Source organism: Symphalangus syndactylus, chromosome 18, assembly GCF_028878055.3.
Source record: "Symphalangus syndactylus isolate Jambi chromosome 18, NHGRI_mSymSyn1-v2.1_pri, whole genome shotgun sequence".
In the NCBI taxonomy this organism is placed as follows: Eukaryota; Metazoa; Chordata; class Mammalia; order Primates; family Hylobatidae; genus Symphalangus; species Symphalangus syndactylus.
Window position 1 is genome coordinate 63,411,907 of NC_072440.2, and position 21,925 is coordinate 63,433,831.

The 21,925-nt window shown below is 53.2% G+C and overlaps 1 pseudogene; it reads right to left on the reverse strand.

Annotated features, from left to right (window-relative positions):
• Window positions 1–17,067: 17,067 nt before the first annotated feature.
• On the reverse strand, window positions 17,068–18,754 carry LOC129467509 (immunoglobulin lambda variable 6-57-like; annotated as a pseudogene).
• Window positions 18,755–21,925: the final 3,171 nt, after the last annotated feature.

Consider the following 21,925-nt stretch of genomic DNA (forward strand, 5'->3'; position numbering starts at 1 on the left):
AGAGACGGAGTTTCACCGTGGTCTCGATCTCCTGACCTTGTGATCCGCCCGCCTCGGCCTCCCAAAGTGCTGGGATTACAAGCGTGAGCCACCGCGCCCGGCCATGATTAAGGATTTTAAGGCAGCCCTCACAGAGCATTAAACAAGCCCCTAGAGCTGGCCCTGCCCCCGAAGGCTCCAGGCCCATCTGTCTTGGGGATGCACAGGTTCCAGGGACCCAAACCCACCCTTCACGACTCTCTTCCCCTCCCAGCACCGCAGGGGCCCTCCTGGCCCCGGGACCTCCCATGGAGCAGGCTCTCTGTCCAGCATGGAGATGGGGACCCTCCTCACTGCCCTGTGCCCCTCATGGGCTGGACACGCCCACACCCAGGAAGAAAGGCATAAAGGGCTGGGCACCGCCCTTTTGGAACCAGACGCTTGGCAGCCCCAGATGGGTCTGGCTGAACCCACCTTCAGAGGGCTGAGATGAGCCGGCCGCAGTTACTCAGCTGACGCCCCCTCCCTGCAGGGCCTGGGGAGTAGAGTTTCCCAGACTGCACACCTAGCCCCTACCGCACTTCCATTGTCTCCAGACACGCGCAGCAAGGGTGCCCAGGCCAGAAACAGGAAGCAGCAGCCCTCCCTCCTCCAGTTCCCGGGAACCGTCTCAGCCGACCCCCCAGCACCCTTCCCCGGAGCCTCACCTACAGGAGGACGGACACCTCGGGCCCTCCCCTGCACCCAGTGCTGTAGGGAGCAACCTCAGCCCTGGGCCTGGGATGAGTGCCCTCCCCAGCCTGGGGCCAGGAGACAGGCTCTCCCTGACCCAGCACCTGAGTGTCCACTCACAGGACACTCACCTGCAGAGGTGCCCTGAGCGCCGGTGTGGGTTAAGGGACTTTCTCCCCTCTGGAAACAGTCCTGAGAAGCTGAAGGTCTTGGGGGCCTCTCACCAAATGTCTTTGGGAGGTGGGAAGCCATCAAATGCAGGTGTGGCTTCCCTGGAACAGCTCTGTGTGGGGACAGGAGCCAAGTCCCCCAGCGCAGGCCTCTAACACCTTCAGTAGGGGCCACCTCTCTGGAGCCACAGGTGGCTGCCAACACCCTGTGGTTCCCAGCAGGCACCACCCAGGCAAGAGAGAGAACAGGCCGGGGAACAATGGGCTGGCCTGGCCGCAAGCGCTGGGGCAGATCACAGACCAGATGGCCTAAACTCATGCCCTGGGGCCAGCTCTGACTCCCTGCAAGTGTGGCAAGAGTCCCTTTTGGACACCTTGAGAAGCTGCAGCTGGGAGAGGACCACCTGCCTGTCTGGACGTCCAGCCCAGGTGGCAGGGCCCAAGTGACCAGTCCCAGGCCGCAGCCCTTACCACTTGCCCTGGCTGCAGGGGCTCCCAGAAGCCACCAAGGGCCTGGCTCGGCCATGCCTGTCCGCATCTGAGCTTCAGTTTCCTCATCTGCTCAAGAAGGGGAGGGGAATACTGATTAAATTATGCAAACTCTGAGTGGCAAGATTAGGTGTGGCTGGGACAGCCAAGGCTCCCCAGGGTGGTGGCATCTCTGGAGCCTGGGGATGGGACCTGTCTCCCTTCCGGGCCCCCAGCTGGGCATGCACCCTCCCCAGTCCCTCCCTGCAACTCTTCCTCCATGCCAGCCCCTGGAAATATGGCCTTGTCGCAGGTCTCATGGCCCATAGGAGATGCTTTGGGCCCGGCGCCCACAGCCCCTCGCGGTGTGCACCCCCACTTCCCTTTCCCCACTGCTGGGACCCCTGCTCGAAATGTCCCTCCTCTCCCCAGAAAGGAGGGGAGCAGCTCTTGCCTTCTGCCCTGAGGGCGGAGCTCTCTTTGGAGTCTCAATTGCAGCCCCTGAGAGAGTGAGAAGGGTCAGGTTCAGACCCTGCACCATTCCCTACCAGGCCTCAAATGAGAGTCTTGGCAGCCATATCCCCCACCCCAGTCCAGGCAAGCAAGAGGGGTTCTTCTGCAGGCTTCAGGGCCCCCAGAAGGTGCACTGTCCACAGACACCCTGGGGAGCCAAGAGAGGTCGAGGGCTCCAGCTACCGTGGCCCTCTGAGGACCCCGGCCTGTGGGATAGAGGACTTGGTGGCTGAAGGGCAGTCGTGCCCAGGGGACTTCTCCTGACCCTTCAGGGCTGAGCGGATGCAGCCTTTTGCCTCTTCTCGCTGCATTCTAGCCCGTCAGTCAGGGCAACAGCCAGATGGTCTGTGCTGAGATTCATCCCATCCCCACAGGCCCTGTGGCTTTCTACTGTGTCCATGTGGTGGCCTGTGCAGTTCCTGGCCAGCGTTCTCCTGGGGATGCTGCTGTCTAATGGGCTGCAGGAGAAACAGAGACAGGCCCTGCCCATGGGGCAGCGAGTCCAGCACCCACTGGTCCAGGCCCTCAGCATCCTCTCCTCCAGATGCCCAAGAGAGCCGCTCCATGCGCTGTGGCACCCTGGGCGGGCCGTGTTCCTGCCACCCGATGTGCTCTGGCCTTGGTACCTGCTGCTTGGATTTCCGGGACTTCTGCCTGGAGACATTGCCCTACTCAGGCTCCATGATGGGCGGCAAGGACTTTGTGGTGCGGCACTTCAAGATGTCCAGCCCCACAGACTCCAGTGTGATCTGCAGGTTGGGAGGCCCAGGAGGCCGGGCACCGGGGCCCCACGCCCCCATCCCTGTGCATGCTGAGGGCTCAGACCCACTGACTGGCTGAGCGGAGCCCCTTGGACCCAGTACAGGCAGGAGGGCACAGGGACAGCTGGCTGGATGGGTTCCCCAGGGAGGTTGGGGGCCCAGACTGCCGAGAGGCTCAGCCGGCAATGGCCCAGCCCCTCCTACCACCACCACGCCCACAGGTTTGCATGCCACAGGAGAGCATCCAGACCCTCAGCCATGTGGACTCCTCCGGGCAAGTGCACTTCGTGTCGCCCCTGCTCTATGAGAGCGGCCGCATCCCCTTCACCATCTCACTGGACGACGGCCACTCCTTCCCTCACACGGGCACCTGGCTGGCCGGTGAGCCCTCAGCCCTCCTCCCTGCCCACAGCCTGTCCCCACGGGGACTTTCCCCAGCGTTATCTATGCACACCGAGACTTGGCCCGTCTGTGCCCTGCTGCTCTGGCTGAACCAGTCCCTTGGGAGGCCTGCCCGCCTGGGAGAGTTCCTTCAGCTCCTTTCCACTCCCTGGCATCCAGACAGCGGTCCCAGCCCAGAGTGAGTGGGAGCTGCAGGGGTCCCTAGAGAGGTGGGCCAGTGCCTATCCACTGAGCTCCACCACGACAGGGCAGGGGAGAAGCCAGGTGGAGGCTAGAGGCGTGGGCAGTGGAGGGAGGGCAGGCCCCTGCCTCTCCGGCCTCGGCGTCCTTTTCTGCTGTGAGGGCCGGAGAGACCATCACCCAGCTGCTGCCATGCATTGGCCCTGGAGGCTCCCACAGCCCTTGAAGCCTCAGGGCCTCCTCCCTGCACCCCCTGGGCCCAGGCCCTCACTCACCCCTCACCTCCCCTGCCCAGTGCACCCCAACAAAGTGTCGATGATGGAGAAGAGTGAGTTGGTGAACGAGACGCGTTGGCAATACCACGGCACCGCCGACACCTCAGGCAACCTCAGCCTGACCTGGCATGTCAAGTCGCTGCCCACGCAGACCGTCACCATTGAGCTGTGGGGCTACGAGGAGACAGGTGAGGCCAGCTGAGGGCTAGGGTGGCATCCAGAGCTTTGGGCCCCCAGATGTGGGAGAAAGGGAGTCCTGGCTGTGTGGGAGGAGGAGGGGAGCTTCCAGGTGGGGCTGAGGAGGGAAGGGAATTCCAGATGGAGATTGGGGATTCAGATGGAGGGAAGTGCAGCCCAGGGGGGTCAGGCAGGTGGGAGAGGGCAGCTGCATGGGGCCTGGCTCCCGGGGAGGAGGCTCATGAGGAACCCCTGCACAGCTGGCATGGCCCTGGGCCTGGCTTCCAGCAGGGACAGGGATCCTGGAGTGTGGCAGGAGGTGGTGGTCACCCAAGCCAGGGTCCCTGCTAGAACAGACCCTCCTAAGGGGACCGCCTGGTGGTCCGTCCACACATCTGTCAGGCTGCTGTAGGTGTCAAGGCCTGGGGCCAGGCCTCGAAGGAGCCCCAGGGCTAACCAGGCCTCCTCTCCCTCAGGAATGCCCTACTCACAGGAGTGGACTGCAAAGTGGTCGCACCTGTACCCCCTGGCCACACACATCCCCAACTCCGGCTCTTTCACCTTCACCCCAAAACCTGCTCCTCCCAGCTACCAGAGATGGCGAGTGGGTGCACTTCGGATCATCGACAGCAAAAATTACGCAGGGCAGGCTGGTTACGGTGGCTCACGCCTGTAATCCCAGCAGTTTGGGAGGCTGAAGCGGGTGGATTACCTGAGGTCAGGAGTTCAAGACCAGCCTGGCCAACATGGTGAAACCCTGTCTCTACTAAAAATACAAAAATTAGCTGGACCTGGTGGCACACACCTGTAATCCCAGCTACTCGGGAGGCTGAGGCAGGAGAATTGCTTGAGCCCCAGAGGCAGAGGTTGCAGTGAGCTGAGATCGTGCCTCTGCACTCCAGCCTGGCTGACAGAGCAAGACTCTGTCTCAAAAAAAAAAAAATAAATAAATACGCAGGGCAGAAGTAAGAAGGCGTGGAGGTGCAGGTGATGGGTGGAGGACCCGGCCGCCTGCAGCCCATTGTGCTTGCCTGGGCAGCCTAGGCCAGGGGTGGGAAGAGTGGGGCGACCATGGGGTGGTGTGGCCTGGCCTAGCTCCAGCATCATTGCCTCCACAGGGACGTGCAGGCACGCTGGACAAATGACCATGCGCTGGCTTGGCACCTGAGCGATGACTTCCTAGAGGACCTTGTGGCCTAGGCACATACTCAGTGCCAGGCCTGGGAAGAGCTGGAGGAGCAGCTGCCCAGCTTCCTGGAGGAGCTGCCGGATTGCCCCTGCACCCTGACCCAGGCCCAGGCTGACTCCGGCCACTTCTTCCTGAGCCTCCCATCAGGGCCCAGGAGAGGGGATGAGGGGGTAGCCTCCCCACTGAGGACAGCACCAGGGGAGGCAGACAGAGGTGTCCTGGAGGGTGGGGCTGGGGTCTCAGGGCCCCTGCAGGGTTGGCCTCAGGAAGGTAATGGCAGAACCCAAGGCCACTGGGTGATGGCCACCTGCTGCTCTGCAGACGGACTACGGCTGTGACATGTAGCGGGGCAGCGTGTGCCCCTACCACCCTGGGGGCCATGCACTGTGTGCGCTCTGTGCAGGCCAGGTGAGCCCCCAGGCCAGGGCCGGGGTGGGTATTGGTGGCGGGGGTGGGCTCCCAACAGTGGCCTGGCCCTGACTCACTGGCTCCAGCAGCCCCCTTTACAGCTGGGGTCAGCAGTGCTGCTACACAGCAGACGGGATGCAGCTCTTGACGGCTGACTCCAGCAGCAGCAGCACTCCCAACATTGGCCATGACTGGGGCGCACCCCTGTTCCGCACGCCACCCCGAGTGCCCGGCATGTCCCACTGGCTCTACGATGTTCTCAGCTTCTATTACTGCTGCCTCTGGGCACCCGGCTGCCCCCGCTACATGCAATGGCAGCCCTCCAATGACTGCTGCAACTACCGGCCCCCGCGACAGGGTGGGTGCCATCCTGTGCCCCAGACTCTGGGAAAAATCGGGCTGGGCTGGGGTGCACCCCACGTGACCCTCCACTCTCACCCCAGCCTCTGCCTTTGGAGACCTACATTTTGTGACCTTCGATGGCACCAACTTCACATTCAATGGGCGCGGAGAGTACGTGCTGCTGGAGGCAGCGCTGACCGACCTGAGGGTGCAGGCGCGGGCCCAGCCCGGGACGATGTCCAACGGTGAGGCCAGGGCTACAGGCTGCTCTGGGTGTCATGGGGTAGATCCAGGGTGGGAGGCTGGAGCAAGTGGCGCTCGTTCTGCTCCCACCACCACAGGCACGGAGACCCACGGCACTGGGCTGACCACAGTGGCCATCCAGGAGGGCAACTCAGACGTGGTGGAGGTCAGGCTGGCCAACAGGACCAGAGGTCTGGAGGTGCTGCTGAACCAGGAGGTGCTGAGCTTCACCGAGCAGAGCTGGATGGACCCGAAGGGTGAGCAGTCCAGCCACGAGAGGCTGCGGGCTGCCCTCACCTCCTCCCCATTCCTGCGGGGAGACTGAGGGGAAGCCCTGGGCCTTCATGCCTCTCCCAGCCCTGGCTAGAGGCCTGGGTGGCGTCCGGGACTCAGATGCAAAGACAGAGGCCACTCTGGGCTCAGAGGGCTCCGGCATGGCACAGCACAGCTGGGCGGGTGAATCCGTCCCCTGCAAACTGCTGTCCTAGGCCAGAAATTGCTGGGGCCCAGCCAGAGGTCCGACCTCAGGCCTTCACACCCACCGAAGTGCCCACATCATACCCACCTGGTCAAAAGCTGAGAGGCCGGGACGGTGGGACATGTCCTCCCTATGGAGGATCCCGGGAGCCGTCTGGAGGGAACTCACCCTGGTAACGTTCACTGCTGGCCTGCACAGAGCCACTCCTGTGCTCCTGTCACTCCCTCAGTCCTCAAAAGCCACTGCAAGGTCACCAGCCCTGCACGGTTAAGGATGCCCCTGGCAAGCGGTAGCTCCTGCATCCGAACCCCTTGCCTCAGGGAACTGAGTGAATGAAATGATTCCTGGTTGGGATGGGTGGGGACCTGGGAGGGGCCTGTCAGCACTGAGGGTGCAAGGACCCTCGGGATGTGCCCAGGCAGGTGTGGCTGCTGCAGCCAAGGCCAGAGGGACCCACACGTGCATCTCAACATGGGGGGTTCACCGCAGGGGCTGCATCCAGGTGCCACTGGGGGGTTCCACCGCAAGCATGGCAGGGGTGGCAGAGGGTCATGGTCAGCAGAATTGGCCCTGGGAACGCCCTCCCTTCCCCTGCAGGTGCCCTCACCCACAGCCCCTGGATGCTGAACACCCTGTCCTGGGGCTGCGGGAGGTGACACGATGCCCACAGCGGGTGACCCTGACCCGTCCCCCTTGTGCCCAGGAATGTTCCTGTCGGTGGCTGCCGGGGACAGGGTCTCCATTATGCTGGCATCAGGGGCCGGCCTGGAGGTCAGCGTGCAGGGCCCGTTCCTGAGTGTGTCCGTCCTGCTGCCTGAGAAGTTCCTCACCCACACCCACGGCCTCCTCGGGACACTGAACAACGACCCCACCGACGACTTCACCCTGCGCAGCGGGCGCGTCCTGCCCCCGGGCACCAGTCCCCGGGAGCTGTTCCAGTTTGGGGCCGACTGTGAGTGACTGTGGAGTATATGGGGCAGATGGGGTGGGGGGGACTGGAAACACGGCACGGGCAGGGCTTGGGGACCAAGGGGAGCCATGCCCAGCGAGGCCCCGGTCACGTATCTTCCAGGGGCCGTGCACAACGCGTCCTCCCTGCTCACCTACGACTCCTGGTTCCTGGTCCACAACTTCCTGCACCAACCCAAGCACGACCCCACCTTCGAGCCCCTCTTCCCTGGTGAGACCACAATCAACCCCAGCCTGGCACAAGAGGCAGCCAAACTACGTGGGGACGATCATTTCTGCAACTTCGATGTGGCAGCCACTGGGAGCCTGAGCACGGGCAATGCCACTCGGGTGGCCCACCAGCTCCACCAGCATCACATGCGGAGCCTGCAGCCAGGTGAGGGCGGGCAGGTAGGGGCGGGCGGGGGAGGTGGGCACCTTGTCCTGGGACAGGACCCCCCGGGGTGGCCACATGTGTGCATGCATGGCAGCTCAGGCCTTTCGTCTGCACTCTGCCCCCTTCCCAGTGGTGTCCTGTGGCTGGCTGGCCCCACCTCCCAACGGACAAAAGGAGGGCAACAGGTACCTGGCGGGTTCCACCATCTACTTCCACTGTGACAACGGCTACAGCCTGGCCGGGGCAGAGACCAGCACCTGCCAGGCTGAGGGCACCTGGTCCTCACCCATCCCGAAGTGCCAACCAGGTGAGGACACTCTGCTCATACACCTGCCTGCACGTGTCCCCACTCACCACCACAGAGGGCCCCCTCCCTGACACTCGCTCCCTCACCAGGACGCAGCTATGCGGTGCTGTTGGGCATCATCTTTGGGGGCCTCGCGGTGGTGGCGGTGGTTGCGCTCGTCTATGTGCTGCTGCGCCGCAGGAAGGGCAACATGTGAGACCCCCCAGCCCCTCTCCCAAGACGCCGGGGCAGCCGGTGGGACCGCCAAGCCTACTTCTAACTGCCCAGCCTGGAAACAGGAACCTAAAAGTATTAATGACAGAGATAGGAGAGGGCTGGGGCCCTGCTCATTCTGTCTGGAGCTTAACTCACTTGAGGTAAAAGTTTGTGGCTGGCCAAGAGGTTGGTAAATGAGGGAGAAACTGCAAAAAGGAGAGTCACTGATTGTAGGAACCCCCAATTCTAAATATAACTGAGGACAAAGCCCTGGCTGCCCCTGCACTCTGTGTGTAGGGGAAGACGGTATGGAGCCCAGCTTCCAACTCACTTGGTCAAATGAGGAAACTCTGGGAAAAACACAAGCCTCTACAGTCAGCACTGCCTGGGGAGGGAGTGGCTGTAGGTGCTCAAGGAGGCGGAACTTCTTTCCCCAGGCCTGGGCGCCGGAGGAGGGCGGCCTGCGTGCTGTGCTGGACAGTGCTGTTCAGCTTCTTCCCAAGTGGGAGCCAGGAGCTGCTGAGGAAGGGTGATATGGAACAAAAGAGAGAACCTGGGTCTGAGGCGTGTGGTGGTTTTAACGGATCTGGGTTTCTAATGAGACACCCCCGGTGCTGAAGTGACAAAATCACACTGTTGTGTACAGTGCTGTGTCTTCCAGGGCAGGAGATGGTGGTTTCTGTCCCGGGGGCTGAGCCCTGCAGGAGGCTGGACTAGCACAGAGAGATGCCGAGATCCGTGAGCACGGGGCAGGGTCCACCTTGGGGTGGCAGAGCTGGGAGGGAGGCCTGCAGGGGCCTCAGGGGCCTGTGCTTGGGTCATGTGCAAGGACAGTGAGGAAGAGGGGACCCAGGCAGGATGGGGACACCCATGACCCTCCTCCTGAGGACCCAAAGAGAAGGCAGAGCTGCCTCAAATCTTTCCATATGATAATTAACTTTGTGTGTCAAATTAGGTAGGCCCCAGAACCCAGTCATGTGCTCAAACAGAATTCTAGATGTGTCTGTGAAGTTATTTTTTAAGATGGGATTCACATTTAAGGCAGTAGACTTTGATTAGCGTTCATCTGTTTTTTGCTTGTTTTTTTGTTTTTTGTTTTGTTTTTGTTTTAAGACAGGGTCTTGCTCTGTTACTCAGGCTGGAGCGTGGTGGTGCAATCATGGCTCACTGCAGCCTCAGCCTCCTAGGCGCAAACAATCCACCCACCTCCGCCTCCTGAGTAGCTGGGACTACAGGTGTACAGCACCACATGTGGCTAATTACTTTATTTTATTTTTTGTAGAGACTGGGTTTTGCCATGTTGCCCAAGCTGGTCTCAAATTCCTGAGCTCAAGTGACCCACCCACCTCAGCCTCCCAAATTGCTGGGATTACAGGTGTGAGCCACCGCACCTGGCCAAGTTCATCATTTATAATGTGAGTCATGTCCTTTACCCAATCAGTTAACAGCCTTGATAGAAATAAGATAAAGACTGAGCCATCTGTTACCTCTGAGATGACAATAAGAGACACATCACCCAAGTGGAGATGACAGAGACCTTGCTTGGGTGAGAGCCCTATCAGATCCATGTCACCCCAGGTCCATGTTATAGGTGACAGCACAGTTTTAGCCCAGCAACACCCAGCCCCAGGCCTGCTGCACCCACACTCTGCCCATCAGCCCCAGAGCAGTGTGTCCTGCACCGGTCTGTGCCTCTTCCCAAACGCAGCTGTGCTCCTTGGCTCACCTGCTCTGGTTCCTCTTTCAACCAGCATCCTTCACCTCCCCTTCCTCAGACACAAGCAGGCCATGTGGACCCAGAACAGGATTCTTTCAGGACTTAAGTTTTACTTCGATTTTTTTTACACTTTTCAAACTAAGCTTGGTTTGACCCAAATCAACATCTTTCAACCTCCACCAAAGTCTCCAATGAGATATTTTTATTTTAAACAAAGAATTTCTCCTTGAAAAAAACATTATTAGGGTGAGGCAATATGAACAATGGATACAGCTAAAAGTTAAACTGAATATATGTCAGATCTAGTTGTTTGAGGAAAATCAGGTTTGTTTGAAGAACTGACAACAGAAGGCACCCCTGAGCTAGACTTGGTAAAAGTCACCAGCCAAGATGACTGTACAAACCCAGAGAACAGAAGGGAGGTTTTTGCTCACTTCCTATCCTCATCCTCAGGCCGCAGCCCAGAGACGTGCAGAATCCCTGCACTGGCCGAGGCATCTTTAGATCCAAAGCAGCAGCTGGGGACTCCAGAGCCCTGGTGCTTATTTGAGTCTGAGTAGCATTCTCGGGAGAAACTGGGGAGGGATCCTTGGCTTTTGCTGGGACCAGAGTATTGAGAAGTCATCAACACTGAAGCACTGAAGCCACTGCTCAGGGTGCAGGTGAGTCTGGCGGATGCTCCCGGGGATGCAGAGAGGGAGGGCAGCTGAGTCAGCACAGGCTGGGAAAGGGAACCTGCAGACAGATAGTCATAGGTGCTGGGACAGTGACCAGGGTTAAGCTGTTTGGGGGTATGAGCCAGAGGAGGATGACACAGGCCCAGGACCTGACCCTGGACATCGAAAGACTGTTCCTACCTGTGCAGTGAGAGAGGAACATGAGGAGGAGGGATCCAGGCCCAGGTGGACACGGCCCTCCTGAAATCTGAGTGCTGTGCTGGGCTGCAGAGGCCTTTGTTATCTTCTCCACATGCCTGTTGGGGAGGGGCTGTTCATATAAATTTGTTTGATCCACTGGCGATCTCTGACCCACCCTGAGGATCAGCTGAGGTCTGAGCTTGGTTCTTTAGACAGAGGATCTGAGAGGTGAGTTTACCCCATGGGAGGGACCAAGGAGGAAGCAGCTGCTGGGACCTTCCACAGACCTGTGAGCAGAAGACTCTGCCCAGCTCCGGAGGACACAGCTGCTGAGTCCCCAGCAGCAAACATAGGCTTTGCTGCCCTAGCCCTGGGGAGATTGGGGGGTGGCACAGCTGCAGTTGCTCCCGTGCAGATCCTGAGACAGACCCGCAGTGCCCCCTGCTGCTCGCTGGCCACCCTGCAGTCTCTCAGTGGGAATTGTATGAGTGGAGTCAGCTGAGAGCCAGGCCACTGTCAGGCCACAGAATCTGTGAGTCAAGACTCTGGCTCTGCCCCATGCTACTGATAGGAATAAAAATCCTTTGCTCATGAGGTTTTTCTGGATTTCCAAGAGAAGCCCCTGTGGGAAATCTGATGACCATCCAATGTGAGGAGGTTGCAGGGAGCGGGGAATGCAGACGGCTCTGGAAGCCAAGACCTGAACAGCTCCTTCCACAGGGGCCAGGGAAGGAGGCAGCTGATGGTTGGATATTGTAAATGGGAAAATGTCTCACATTTCTGGCCTCCATCCTGGATGATTTTGCTCTTAGGCCACACATGTTGCTGCCTCTCCTGCCACACAAGATGTTTACCCTGAGACCCCAATGCCATGGATGGAGGATCAGCACAGCCTGAGCCATGGACCCTGAGAGATGAGTGTGGTGTCTGCTTTGCATGGTGCAAAGGGACATGCTTTAGTCCATTCCGGAAGTATTAGGAAAAGACCAGGACAAAGCAGCAGTGAGACAGGCATGAGGATGTCAAGGTGAAACCGTGGAAGGCCACTGTGGTGAAGCAGAGGACAGAGAACAGGAGCGGTGGAGGCGTCCCCAGGGGCAACACCAGGTTTTGTCCACTGAGGTACAAATTTACTTCTTCAGGTCACCTTAGTCCCCTGGATCTTCATGAAGTGAAAAATCACTGAAGTCTTTGTGCTTTCTGACATTCTGGGCCTCTCTTCCTTCATCTTCCTTTGCTGCCCCAGCTTGAAGAGGGTCTGCAATGCCACATTCACTGAGGAGCTCTGAGGTGGTGTGGTCCTCCCTGCATGGACATTTTCCATCAGAGGCTGAGACTTGACTCTCTCCTCCTGAGGTAGATCAAGTGCTGAGCGCCTCTTCTCAAATGCAGCTCACTCCCCGGCTCACTGAATGAGAGACTGTTATCTAGATGTGTTTCTCTTATTTCCACCCAGTGACCTTCTTGTTAAAACAATACATATCTCCTTTGTTTAAGGGGCAGCGGTGGCCGCAGGTGCTCCTCATGCTTGAAGGAATGGGAGGGGAGTGTCCACATTGGCCTTCACCTCTGATCAAGACTGAAGAGAACGACAAAGATAATAAGGAGGATCACATTCCTCATGTGGAGGAATTCTACTTTAAAACGTCAATGAGTGAAGAGGCCCTCGTCCTTTGATAAATTTATAGTCAAAGATTTCGCCCCTGTTCACTTCCATTACACCAACAATGAGGATGTGATTTTTAGACACACGTGCACACAACTTTCATATCATTGCAGTTTTGAAATTGAAATAACAACACAGACTGGAAGTTAAACCATTTATATTTCCACCGCTATTCCAGCAAGTGCAGAAGAAATCCAGGCCATTTTGGAATTATGACGTGTTCCATAGCACCTTTATTCTTGTATATATTCAGAAGTGACATGAGGAATGGATTCTGTGTGATCCAGGACCTGTTCTTTGAAACAAAAGTCAGCACTGTGGTCACTGAGTTTCCAAAGCTACCCACAGAGATGAACTTTGCTGCAGAATTAATTTTACCATAGAAGCATGCTGTATTTCTCTGTTTTACCTGCTATATTTAAATCTTAATCTAATTAAATAGCATTCTCCATTAAGCTATGACAACAGGTGGGATTTGTGAGGGTGCAGGCTTTAGTGTCCTGTGAACATTAGTGAGCGTGTCGCATCTAAATACAAAGTAGACATCAGAAGTGAGCACTAACCTCCTGGTACCTGGAGTCTATTGACTCTATGAACTAGTGGATGAGAACATTACGTCATGCCAGCCCCACCTCCATTGCTTCAGTTTCTTGTTTTCTTTGCCACCACGCTCCTCCTTAACAACGAAGTCTTTAATTCTCAGCACTACATTTGTCAGCCTGCTGTGGGCAAGGCCAGCCCTGCTGCTGTCCCTGCTGTGGACACTGAAGGGAGGACAGAAGTCTCCCTGTGCCAACAGGGGGGTCTCTGAGCCAAGGAAAAGACATTGGGGAGGGTGGCAGTTCAGCTCAGGCATAGACTGAACCAGACCCTTCATTGCAGGCTACCTTCTGGGTGTGATTGAACCTCAGCATCGTATATACATTAGTGGTAAAATTCCTCTCAGACCCTTGCAATTGTATGGTTGCATTCAATTAAGTTTTTAAAATACTTTGTGTTTATTTGATGACAGTCTGGGTGAGAGTTCTGTACATGGATATTTACTTTTTGTAATAGTAGAAATACATGTTGTTAACATTAATAAAATAAACATCATATGCTAGCACCTGCAGAGAGTGTATTTGTGTTACATTTCCCCATCTTCCTGTGCAATTCTGAGAGTCAGTACAGTACCAGATCACAGAGTAATAGCCTCATCCTCAGGCTGCAGCCCAGAGATGAACAAAAGCTCTGCATTATCCAACGCATTTTTGGATCCAGAGAAGTGGCTGAGGAACCTGAAGCCCTGATACATATTTTAGTCCGAGTAGTAGGTCAGGAGATAGCTGGGAGGGCTCGCTGGCTTCTGCTGATGATAGTGTATTGCACAGATAACCAATATTGAGGCCTCTATGCAAGGTGCAGGAGTCTGGCTGGTGCTCCCAGAGATGCAGAGAGGGAGGGCAGCTGAGTGGGAAGAGGGAACAGTCTGGGAGAGAGAACCTGGAAACACAGACACTCTAGGGTTCTGAGTGTCTCTGCAGTGAGAGAGGAGCACAAGGAGAAGAGGAGCCCAGGCCATGGTGGACATAGGCTTCTGTGGCCCCACTCACATGGACCTGGGTTGCCTCAGGCCTCTCTTATACCTGGCCCATTGGTCCCCCAAAGAAGGGGATGCTTATGCAAATGTGTTTCCATGCAATGTCTCTCTCTCCTCCATGTATTCAGAGTCTGAGGCCTGGGGACGAGTAAGTGCAGCAATCAGCAAGCCTCCTGTTTACCTGAGGGGAAGGACCTGGGAGGAGGCAGAAGCTAAGGCCATGGCTCTAGCAGGCCCCAAGGAACTGAGTTCTGCCAATAACCACGGGGACTTGGATGCAGATTTTTCTCAGTCAAGCTTTAGGTGAGCCTGCAGCTCCAGTTGGCATCCTGACTGCAGCCTTGTGACACTGGAGCAAGAGAACTCAACGAAGCCACACCCAGACTCCTGACTCACAGGAACTGTGAAGTGATAAATTTGGGTTGTTTTAAGCCGCTAAGTTGGTCATACTGTTGCACAGTAATAGGTAACGAATATGCTAACTATAATCTAGTATTGACTTATTGGTGCTTAATCTTAAGATTTTTTATTTATCCTGAATGATTTCTAACCAATAAACTATGTAATTTGCCAATTTAAAAAATTCATTAGAAAGTAATAACAGTGAATATAAAAGTGCCATAAGAGGAATGAATTTAGAAACTCTCACTATTTGAGGCATTTAGAAAAACAAAATGCTAACATGTATATAAAGAGAATATTATATTGAGTCTTCACATACTTATCACCAAGATTAAATAAGTATAAATAATTTGACAAATCTCCTTTATTGTAATCTTTATTTTTATTTTTGGCTCTTTATTCAGGAAGCCCTTGGGATTGGACCAAAGCCCCCAGCCTGTATCACATTATGCTGTCACTATCTGACCAGTCCTAGGTCTCCAAGCAAACACAGAAACTCCTAACAGGTAGGAGAGTTCTTGGGGGCTTAGAGAAGCCTTCTCAGGAGCCATGGGCAAGGGCCAGACCTACTTTTTGGAGACATGAAGCTCTTTATCCCACTGTGGTCTGCAATGTGCCTAGACTATGGCTTGCAGAGTTGGGTGTGTGCTTGTGGGACAATTTCCTCACCAGAGATTCAGGGGAGTGCCACAGCTCCTGGTGTTCTAGTGGACCTGCGAGGGCAGGGTGAGAGTGGGCATTGTTGCAGGTGACATTAAGTGATGGCTGACATAACAGCATCAGACCCCTCAATTCTTAGGGAAGAGCTGACAGAGAAATGGATCCTTCAGCTGCTGTTGGTCACAGGCTATTACAATGAGTGATTGACAACCCAGGGAGGCAGAGGGCAGGTTTGTGTCTCAGATTTCCCTGTGCCTGGAGCACTGTGCGGCTGTTCATGCTTTTGCCCAAAGTTGAACAGTAATAATCAGTCTCATCCTCAGGCTGAACCCAGACATGGTCAAGGAGGCTCTGTTGCCTGAATGAGAGCTAGAGAACGGAGCCAGAATCCCTGAGGGTGGATTGGTGCTAACACACGTGAGGAGTTTGGAGGCAGCACCAGGAAATTTGCAACCAGTCAGCACCGTTGTATCCAGTGTTGTTGCTGTTCCCAGTGCAGGCGATGGTGACCATCTGACTCAGAGACCCTAATACCAAGGCTTCCTGGGTCAGCCCAGGTTGTGCCCAGGACCCAGAATAAAGAAGAGAAGGCCACAGGGAGGGTGATTCTGGAGTTCCAGCCAACAGCATAGCCTGGGCACCTGGGGAAGGGCAGAATGTTGGGGTTCAATCAGGCTGGTGGGAAAAATATTAAAGATAGTTACAGTAATAGTCAAAAGCTCTCTTGAAAGGCCTGAGAGTTTCCATAGCTTCAGATTGCTCTGCTGAAGGCAGTCAGGGTCTCTTTGCAGGAGCCAAAAAGATTAGGGCACCAGTACAGAGGACTGTGGGAAGTTGATCTTAACTAACTTGCTTACTTATATGGGTTTAAGACTAACCTTTGTCCTACCGCCGGTACTTTACTGCCTCCTACCGTCGGCAGAAGCTTATTACCCGCAAATGGTGTTTGCTTTAGGCCTCTTCAGAACCTGGCCTTTAATCTTTACCCTCTAGTGGTGTTTACTCACAACTTTTGTTAATTAGTCTTACTGAATAAATGCAAGCCTGACTAGCAGATCAGGGCCCAGTCGCAACTGTTTACAGAACTCAGCTTGGAGCCTGGAAGCAGCTGGGACCCTCAGCTGGACCCTGGCAGAACAGACTGTGCGTCAGTGTACTTTATTCCTCCGTCGCTGAATCATGGGTCTGCAGGAACAGACCCCCCCCAGCTAGTGCCCCTGTTAAAGGAGCGCTGCCCCAGCAGAGCTCCTACGTCCTCCTTGGGCCATGATCCTAGAATCTGAGGGGTCAGGCGTCTCTGTAGGGAGTAAGAAGAGTGAGGAGGACAGGGGTCCAAGCCATGGCAGGGCACTACTGGGCTCTACCTTCTGAGATTCTCCACGCAGACAGAACACCTCTAATTGCTTTTGTTCCTGCCCATACCCTAGGGGAGGGAAGTGGCCTTCATACAAATCTATTCTTCCCCTGACTGTCTCAGCCCAAGCCTGTGCCCCAAGTCTGTCCTTTTAGGGTGTTTATTTGAAAAATGAAAGATGAGAAGAGCCTGGCCTGGCACTCCCCAGGAGCTGCAGGGAACGCCAGGCAGTCGGGCGCACACTGGGAGCCAGATGGCTGCTTTCCGCTGAGAGCACACCCATCAGACCTTTGGAGGAGCTGCTGGATGGCACCCCTTGCTGTCCCAGGCAGCGATGGGCTGTGGCTCTAGTTCACTTCAACTTCATTCCAGGATGTGGGCGGGCAAACCAAATTCTCCTGAGACCCCTGATGACATAATGTCAGAGAGACAGGAGAACTTGGAAAAGCACCAGCCAGTCTCCGGCCTCCTGCTCAGAAAGGACCCATGTCCTGTCTGTTCATCTCATTGGCCAAAGCTAGTCACATGACCGAGCCTGAGGCCAGCAGGGTGAGAAGGCACAACATGCATTTCCAAAGAGGGGTGTTGCCCGTTATAAGTTAGAGTTTTACTTTATTCCCATTTTGAAGGGAAACAGAGGTAAAGTTGTGCTAAGTAAATTGTCCAAGTCAGCACCGTCCAGTAAGATCTTCTGCCATGATGGGAATGTTCTGCGTCTGCACTCTCTGGCATGGGAACCACGGGTCACATGAGTTAATGACGTAATTGAAACACGGCCTGTGGGACTGAGAAATATAATTTTTAATCTTATTCAAGTAATTTAAATTTAAACATCCACATGCACTTAGTGGGGGTGTACTGGACACTGTAGGTTCGAGGGTAAAAAAGTAGAGGTGGAACCAAATTTGATCCAGCCCTATGGGAAAAGGAAGGACATCATTGTCCACTCAGCTCTGTGACTGCTCTTGTTCGTTGTCTCATATATTCTAAAATCTAAACTCCAAGGGTACAAGAACTTGTGTTAGATTGTTATTCATCTTTGTTATCCTATGCTTGAAAAGTACTCCCTGGAAGAATAAAGATGGGGGTCTATATATTTTCATGAACTTTCTGTAAAAATTTAAAGTATTTATGGGACATCCGGTTTGCCAAAAGTTAAACTGCAGAGTGAGTGAGAGAAGATTCCATTTGAATAGGTAATGGGTTTTCTGACCCCATTTTGCATAGAACATTATCCATCCGTGGAAACTGTAATTTGAGTTCTAGGCACCTGTTTTCCTACCAGATGGGAAAGCAGAAGCAGAGAGCTAATGCCTCCAGCCTCATGCGCAGCTGAATGGTACAAATGGGATTCCTTGCCAAAGCCTTCTTGATAGATGCAGCTTTTCCACATTCTCCTGTTCTCAAACTAGTGTGACCCCTCCCTGGACATATACAGAAATAGTGATATATTATTTTTATCATAACAGCGAGCAGGTTGCTACTGGCGTCTGACTTGTGGATACAAAAGATGTTTCCAAATGAACTGTAATGCAGAGAGCTTCCCTTATCACAAGGAATGATCCAGCCCACAGTGTCAATAGCGCCGATGTTTAGAAACATAGCTTTGAACTATGTGTGTTCCATGCAGTGATCACAAAGGGATTAGAGGATCACCCATCAAGACTTGGGAGAAAATGTTTGTATTCTGGAAAGAAAATACAGGAACTATGAACAGAAAATTTTACCTCCAAAGTTGAAGCAGGAGATAGGAAAATGCAGCCCTCGCTGGTGGGGACAGGCTGAGGGCAGATCAAGGTAGGAACATTCTGGGGAGATTTTGTCTCACTTCCCCATGAGGCTGGAGCACTGTGTGATAACTGGTGCTGTCATAAGACTGACAGTAATAGTCAGCCTCGTCCTCAGACTTCAGTCCAGAGATGGCGAGGGAGGCAGAGTTGGAGGAGCTGTCGTTGGAGCCAGAGAACCGATCAGGGACCCCAGAGGGTCTGCGGTTATCCTCATAGATCACAGTGGTGAGGGCGCTGCTGGTACCAGTGCACATAGTTGCTGGCAATGCTGCCACTGCTGCGAGTGCAGGAGATGGTGACCGTCTGCCCCGGAGACCCCGACACAGAATGGGGCTGAGTGAACACAACCTCAGCCCAAGACCCTGCAAGGAGGAGCAACACAGAGATCAGTGAGGACAGATCAGGGCTGGTTCTCAGGGAGAAAGCAGAGGTCATCATCCCAGGTGACATCCAGGAGCCCTCCCTGAATTCCCTGCAGGCAGCCACCTGTGCAGTGAGCGAGGAGGGTGAGGAGGAGTGGAGCCCAGGCCATGGTGGAGACACCCCAGGCTCTGCTTCCTGAGCCACAGCCAGGAATGAGCCACCAGCCCTTCTTATCTTTCAGTATAATGCTCAGGGTGGGAAATCCCCATGCAAATCTTCCCCATTTTAGAGGTGGTGCAAGCCCCACCTTCGACCTCAGTATGATCTTCAGCTGAGAAAAAGACTGTAGGAAGGAGAAGACCCAGAGAGGGCACAGAAACACCTGCCAGATGCAGGGGAAAACGGGCTCACATGTGCGGAGCTGGGGAGCTTGAGCAGGTGAGCAGGTGCTTAGACCACAGCGCCATCTGGTGGATTCAGGAGACATGTGGACCGTGGGCCGGGGCTGGTCCTCAGGACTCATGCCCCTCCCCACTGCTCCCCTCACAATTCCAGCCTTTTCAGATTGTTTTTTTTTTCACTTAGCAATATGCATATAGTCTTCTTCCATGTCTTCTTGTGGCCTTATAACGCCGTTTTCTTGCAGAATGACATCTCATTGTATGCATTATCAGGGCTTGTGTATCCCATTCACCCATTTAAGGACACATTTAATTCTTTCCATGTTTTGGCAATTGTGTTTCAAGCAGCTATAAACATTTCTGTGCAGGTTCTTGCGTGATACAAGTATCTCATGCAGGTAAATATCTAGGAATGTTGTTTCTGAATTGCATGTTAAGAATTTGTTTAACTTTGTCAGAAACTGCTAACCTGTTTTCAAAAGTGGCCGTAGCATTTTTCACTTCTCACAGCAATGCATGGATTCCTGTCGCTCCACATCCTGTAAAGCATCTGCTGTTGTCAGTATATTGAATTTTAGGCTTTCTAATAGGAGCCTATTGTTGTCTTGGTATTTTAATTTGCAATACCCCTGATGTATAATAAATATTTTGATAAATATTTATTTATAAATATTTATTGATGATATAAATATAATTATAAATATATAACACAAATACAAATAAGACATGTATAAATCATTCATATATTATATAATGTATAATATTAATATGTATATTATATATAATAATAATATAAATCAAATAAATTCCCCCAGAGATAAAAATATATTTTTATGCCTCTTTAAACATCTAATTACTTTTATGCACTCTGGATTATTTTAATATTATGTTGCAGATTTCTGATTTATGGTCTTTCTTTTCTTTTAATGCTACTATGATTTGTCTTGTACTGTTGTGTTCTTTCAGCTTGATCCTTCAGAGGATTGCTTTTCATTATTTTTAACAGTTGTTCTAAGGGATCCTCCATGCTCTGTCTAGTTTAGACTTCCTGCCCGTTCAGCCACTGGGTTCATCAGGCTTTTTCCACTCTGGTGGGTGAAAACTCAGAAGTCTCTGTTTCATCTGAGCTCTAGTCATTTATTGGGTTACTACCCACCAATGAAAGTTAATTCTTTGATAGCAGTTTTTTGCTTACGTTATGAGGTTTAATTATATTTATATTTCTTAAGATGCATCTGAAGGCAAGGGGACCCTATGCACATATGTGGGGCCCTTTCTCTGCCTGGCTCCCTCTTCTCTCTTACTCTGCTGCTGATATACCAACGATTTCAGTTGTAAGATTTGAAATCAGTGCAGCGAGACCAGCCTGTTCTTCTTACGGCTTGAGGTGTAGTCTGGGAATTGCTTCAGGCAGAACACCAGGGTGATCACAGGGCTGGCCTCATTCTCGCTCTATCTCCAGGATCACAGTCATGAGCTGCCTAATTTCTGGTGTCCTAAAGAGTTGTATTTTATTATTGTGTCCTTCCTCTTATGGTTTATGGTGAGAAGACTTCTACTACCTCTTACTTTATTATTATTACCAGCTACAGTCACGATCTGCTTTTCAGAGTCCTTTCTTTCCCTTTAAGCTGTAAATCTTCTAAGTCTATCCAAGCCCCAAATTTCACATTTTTGAAAAAAAAAAAAACTCTTGCAGTGAAATCCGCTTCCTTACTTGATTGCCCTGATTAATGTAATCCACCACCCACCTGATCCAAACAGTGTCGGTGTGCTGGTACTAAGTTTGATATAGAGACCCCAAAGGGAATAAGCACCTGCAGAGGTGAGCACAATTCCCAACAATTCTTCCCTATGAGTTTCCTTGTCCCAGTCATTTTTTCCTATTCAAGGAGATGTCTGATGTCACAAAAGACATGATTTTGCAATTTTAAGTATAATTTCCAAATTTCCGTTTGAATGATGTCACCTACATCATCATCCTAAGCAAAAAACGTATTGTACTATCCAGAAGTAGATTTTCTGGGATGCCATTTTGGAAGACCTGTTTCAGCCATGGGTAAAAATATGGTCTGTTTTCTGGTCTCTTGTCTCCGGAACAAGATTTATAGAGGCTGCAAAGTCTGTCCTATTCCTATTGATATCCTCAGGCTGAGGAATAAAGTTGGGACATTCTTTTATTAGGAATCACTCCTGTGTCAAATCCACCTGCCTTCCTCAGTCCATGAAAAATGACCGAGGTGCGGGGAAGTTTTGCCCTCCCGGTCAGGACACTAACATCAAGAGGCCACACAGACAAGTGTGGCAAAGTGGTGACCGTCTTTGTGGGGTGGTTCATGCTCCAGTTTGGATTTAGTCCTCAGAAAAGTCCCTTCTGTGATGGCAAATGAGCTCAATATTTCCATAAATGTGTCCTTGGCAGGGGTTGCCTGAGGACTGGCTTTGGACCTAAAGGGCCAGAATGCTCCATCCATAAAACAGCAGACTGAAAAGGGTGTATTTTTCCACTTTCTTTTTGAATTTAGAGCTCAAAAGAACTTTCATAATAGAGATGAAGATTTAAGAGATCAGCTCTGTTGTTTCATTCATGTTTTCAAGTACTTCAAAGGGTCTGGACTTCTGAGATATTCAACATATTCCCTTCACCAGTTTGGCAGTGACAATTTCAACCAATAAAGCTTCCACCAACATAAAGGGGTGCCTCCTGCCCCCAGAATGGCTCAGGTGGTCCATGCTACCAAAAGCTCACATTCAAGAGAAGCCATTTTCCTCACTGGGTATCACCTACAAATGCAAACACCACAAAGTCACATGGTCTTGACACGAAATGGCCTTTATTGAGGGAAAATTACAAGAATGGCTCAGCAAAAGCCACAGCTTTTCCACCCTCTCATGCGCCTCACAGGGAGCAAAGTGAGCAGGGCTGGGGGCGGTGGGATGGATGTGGATAAAGAGCCATCCCTGAGAGCTGG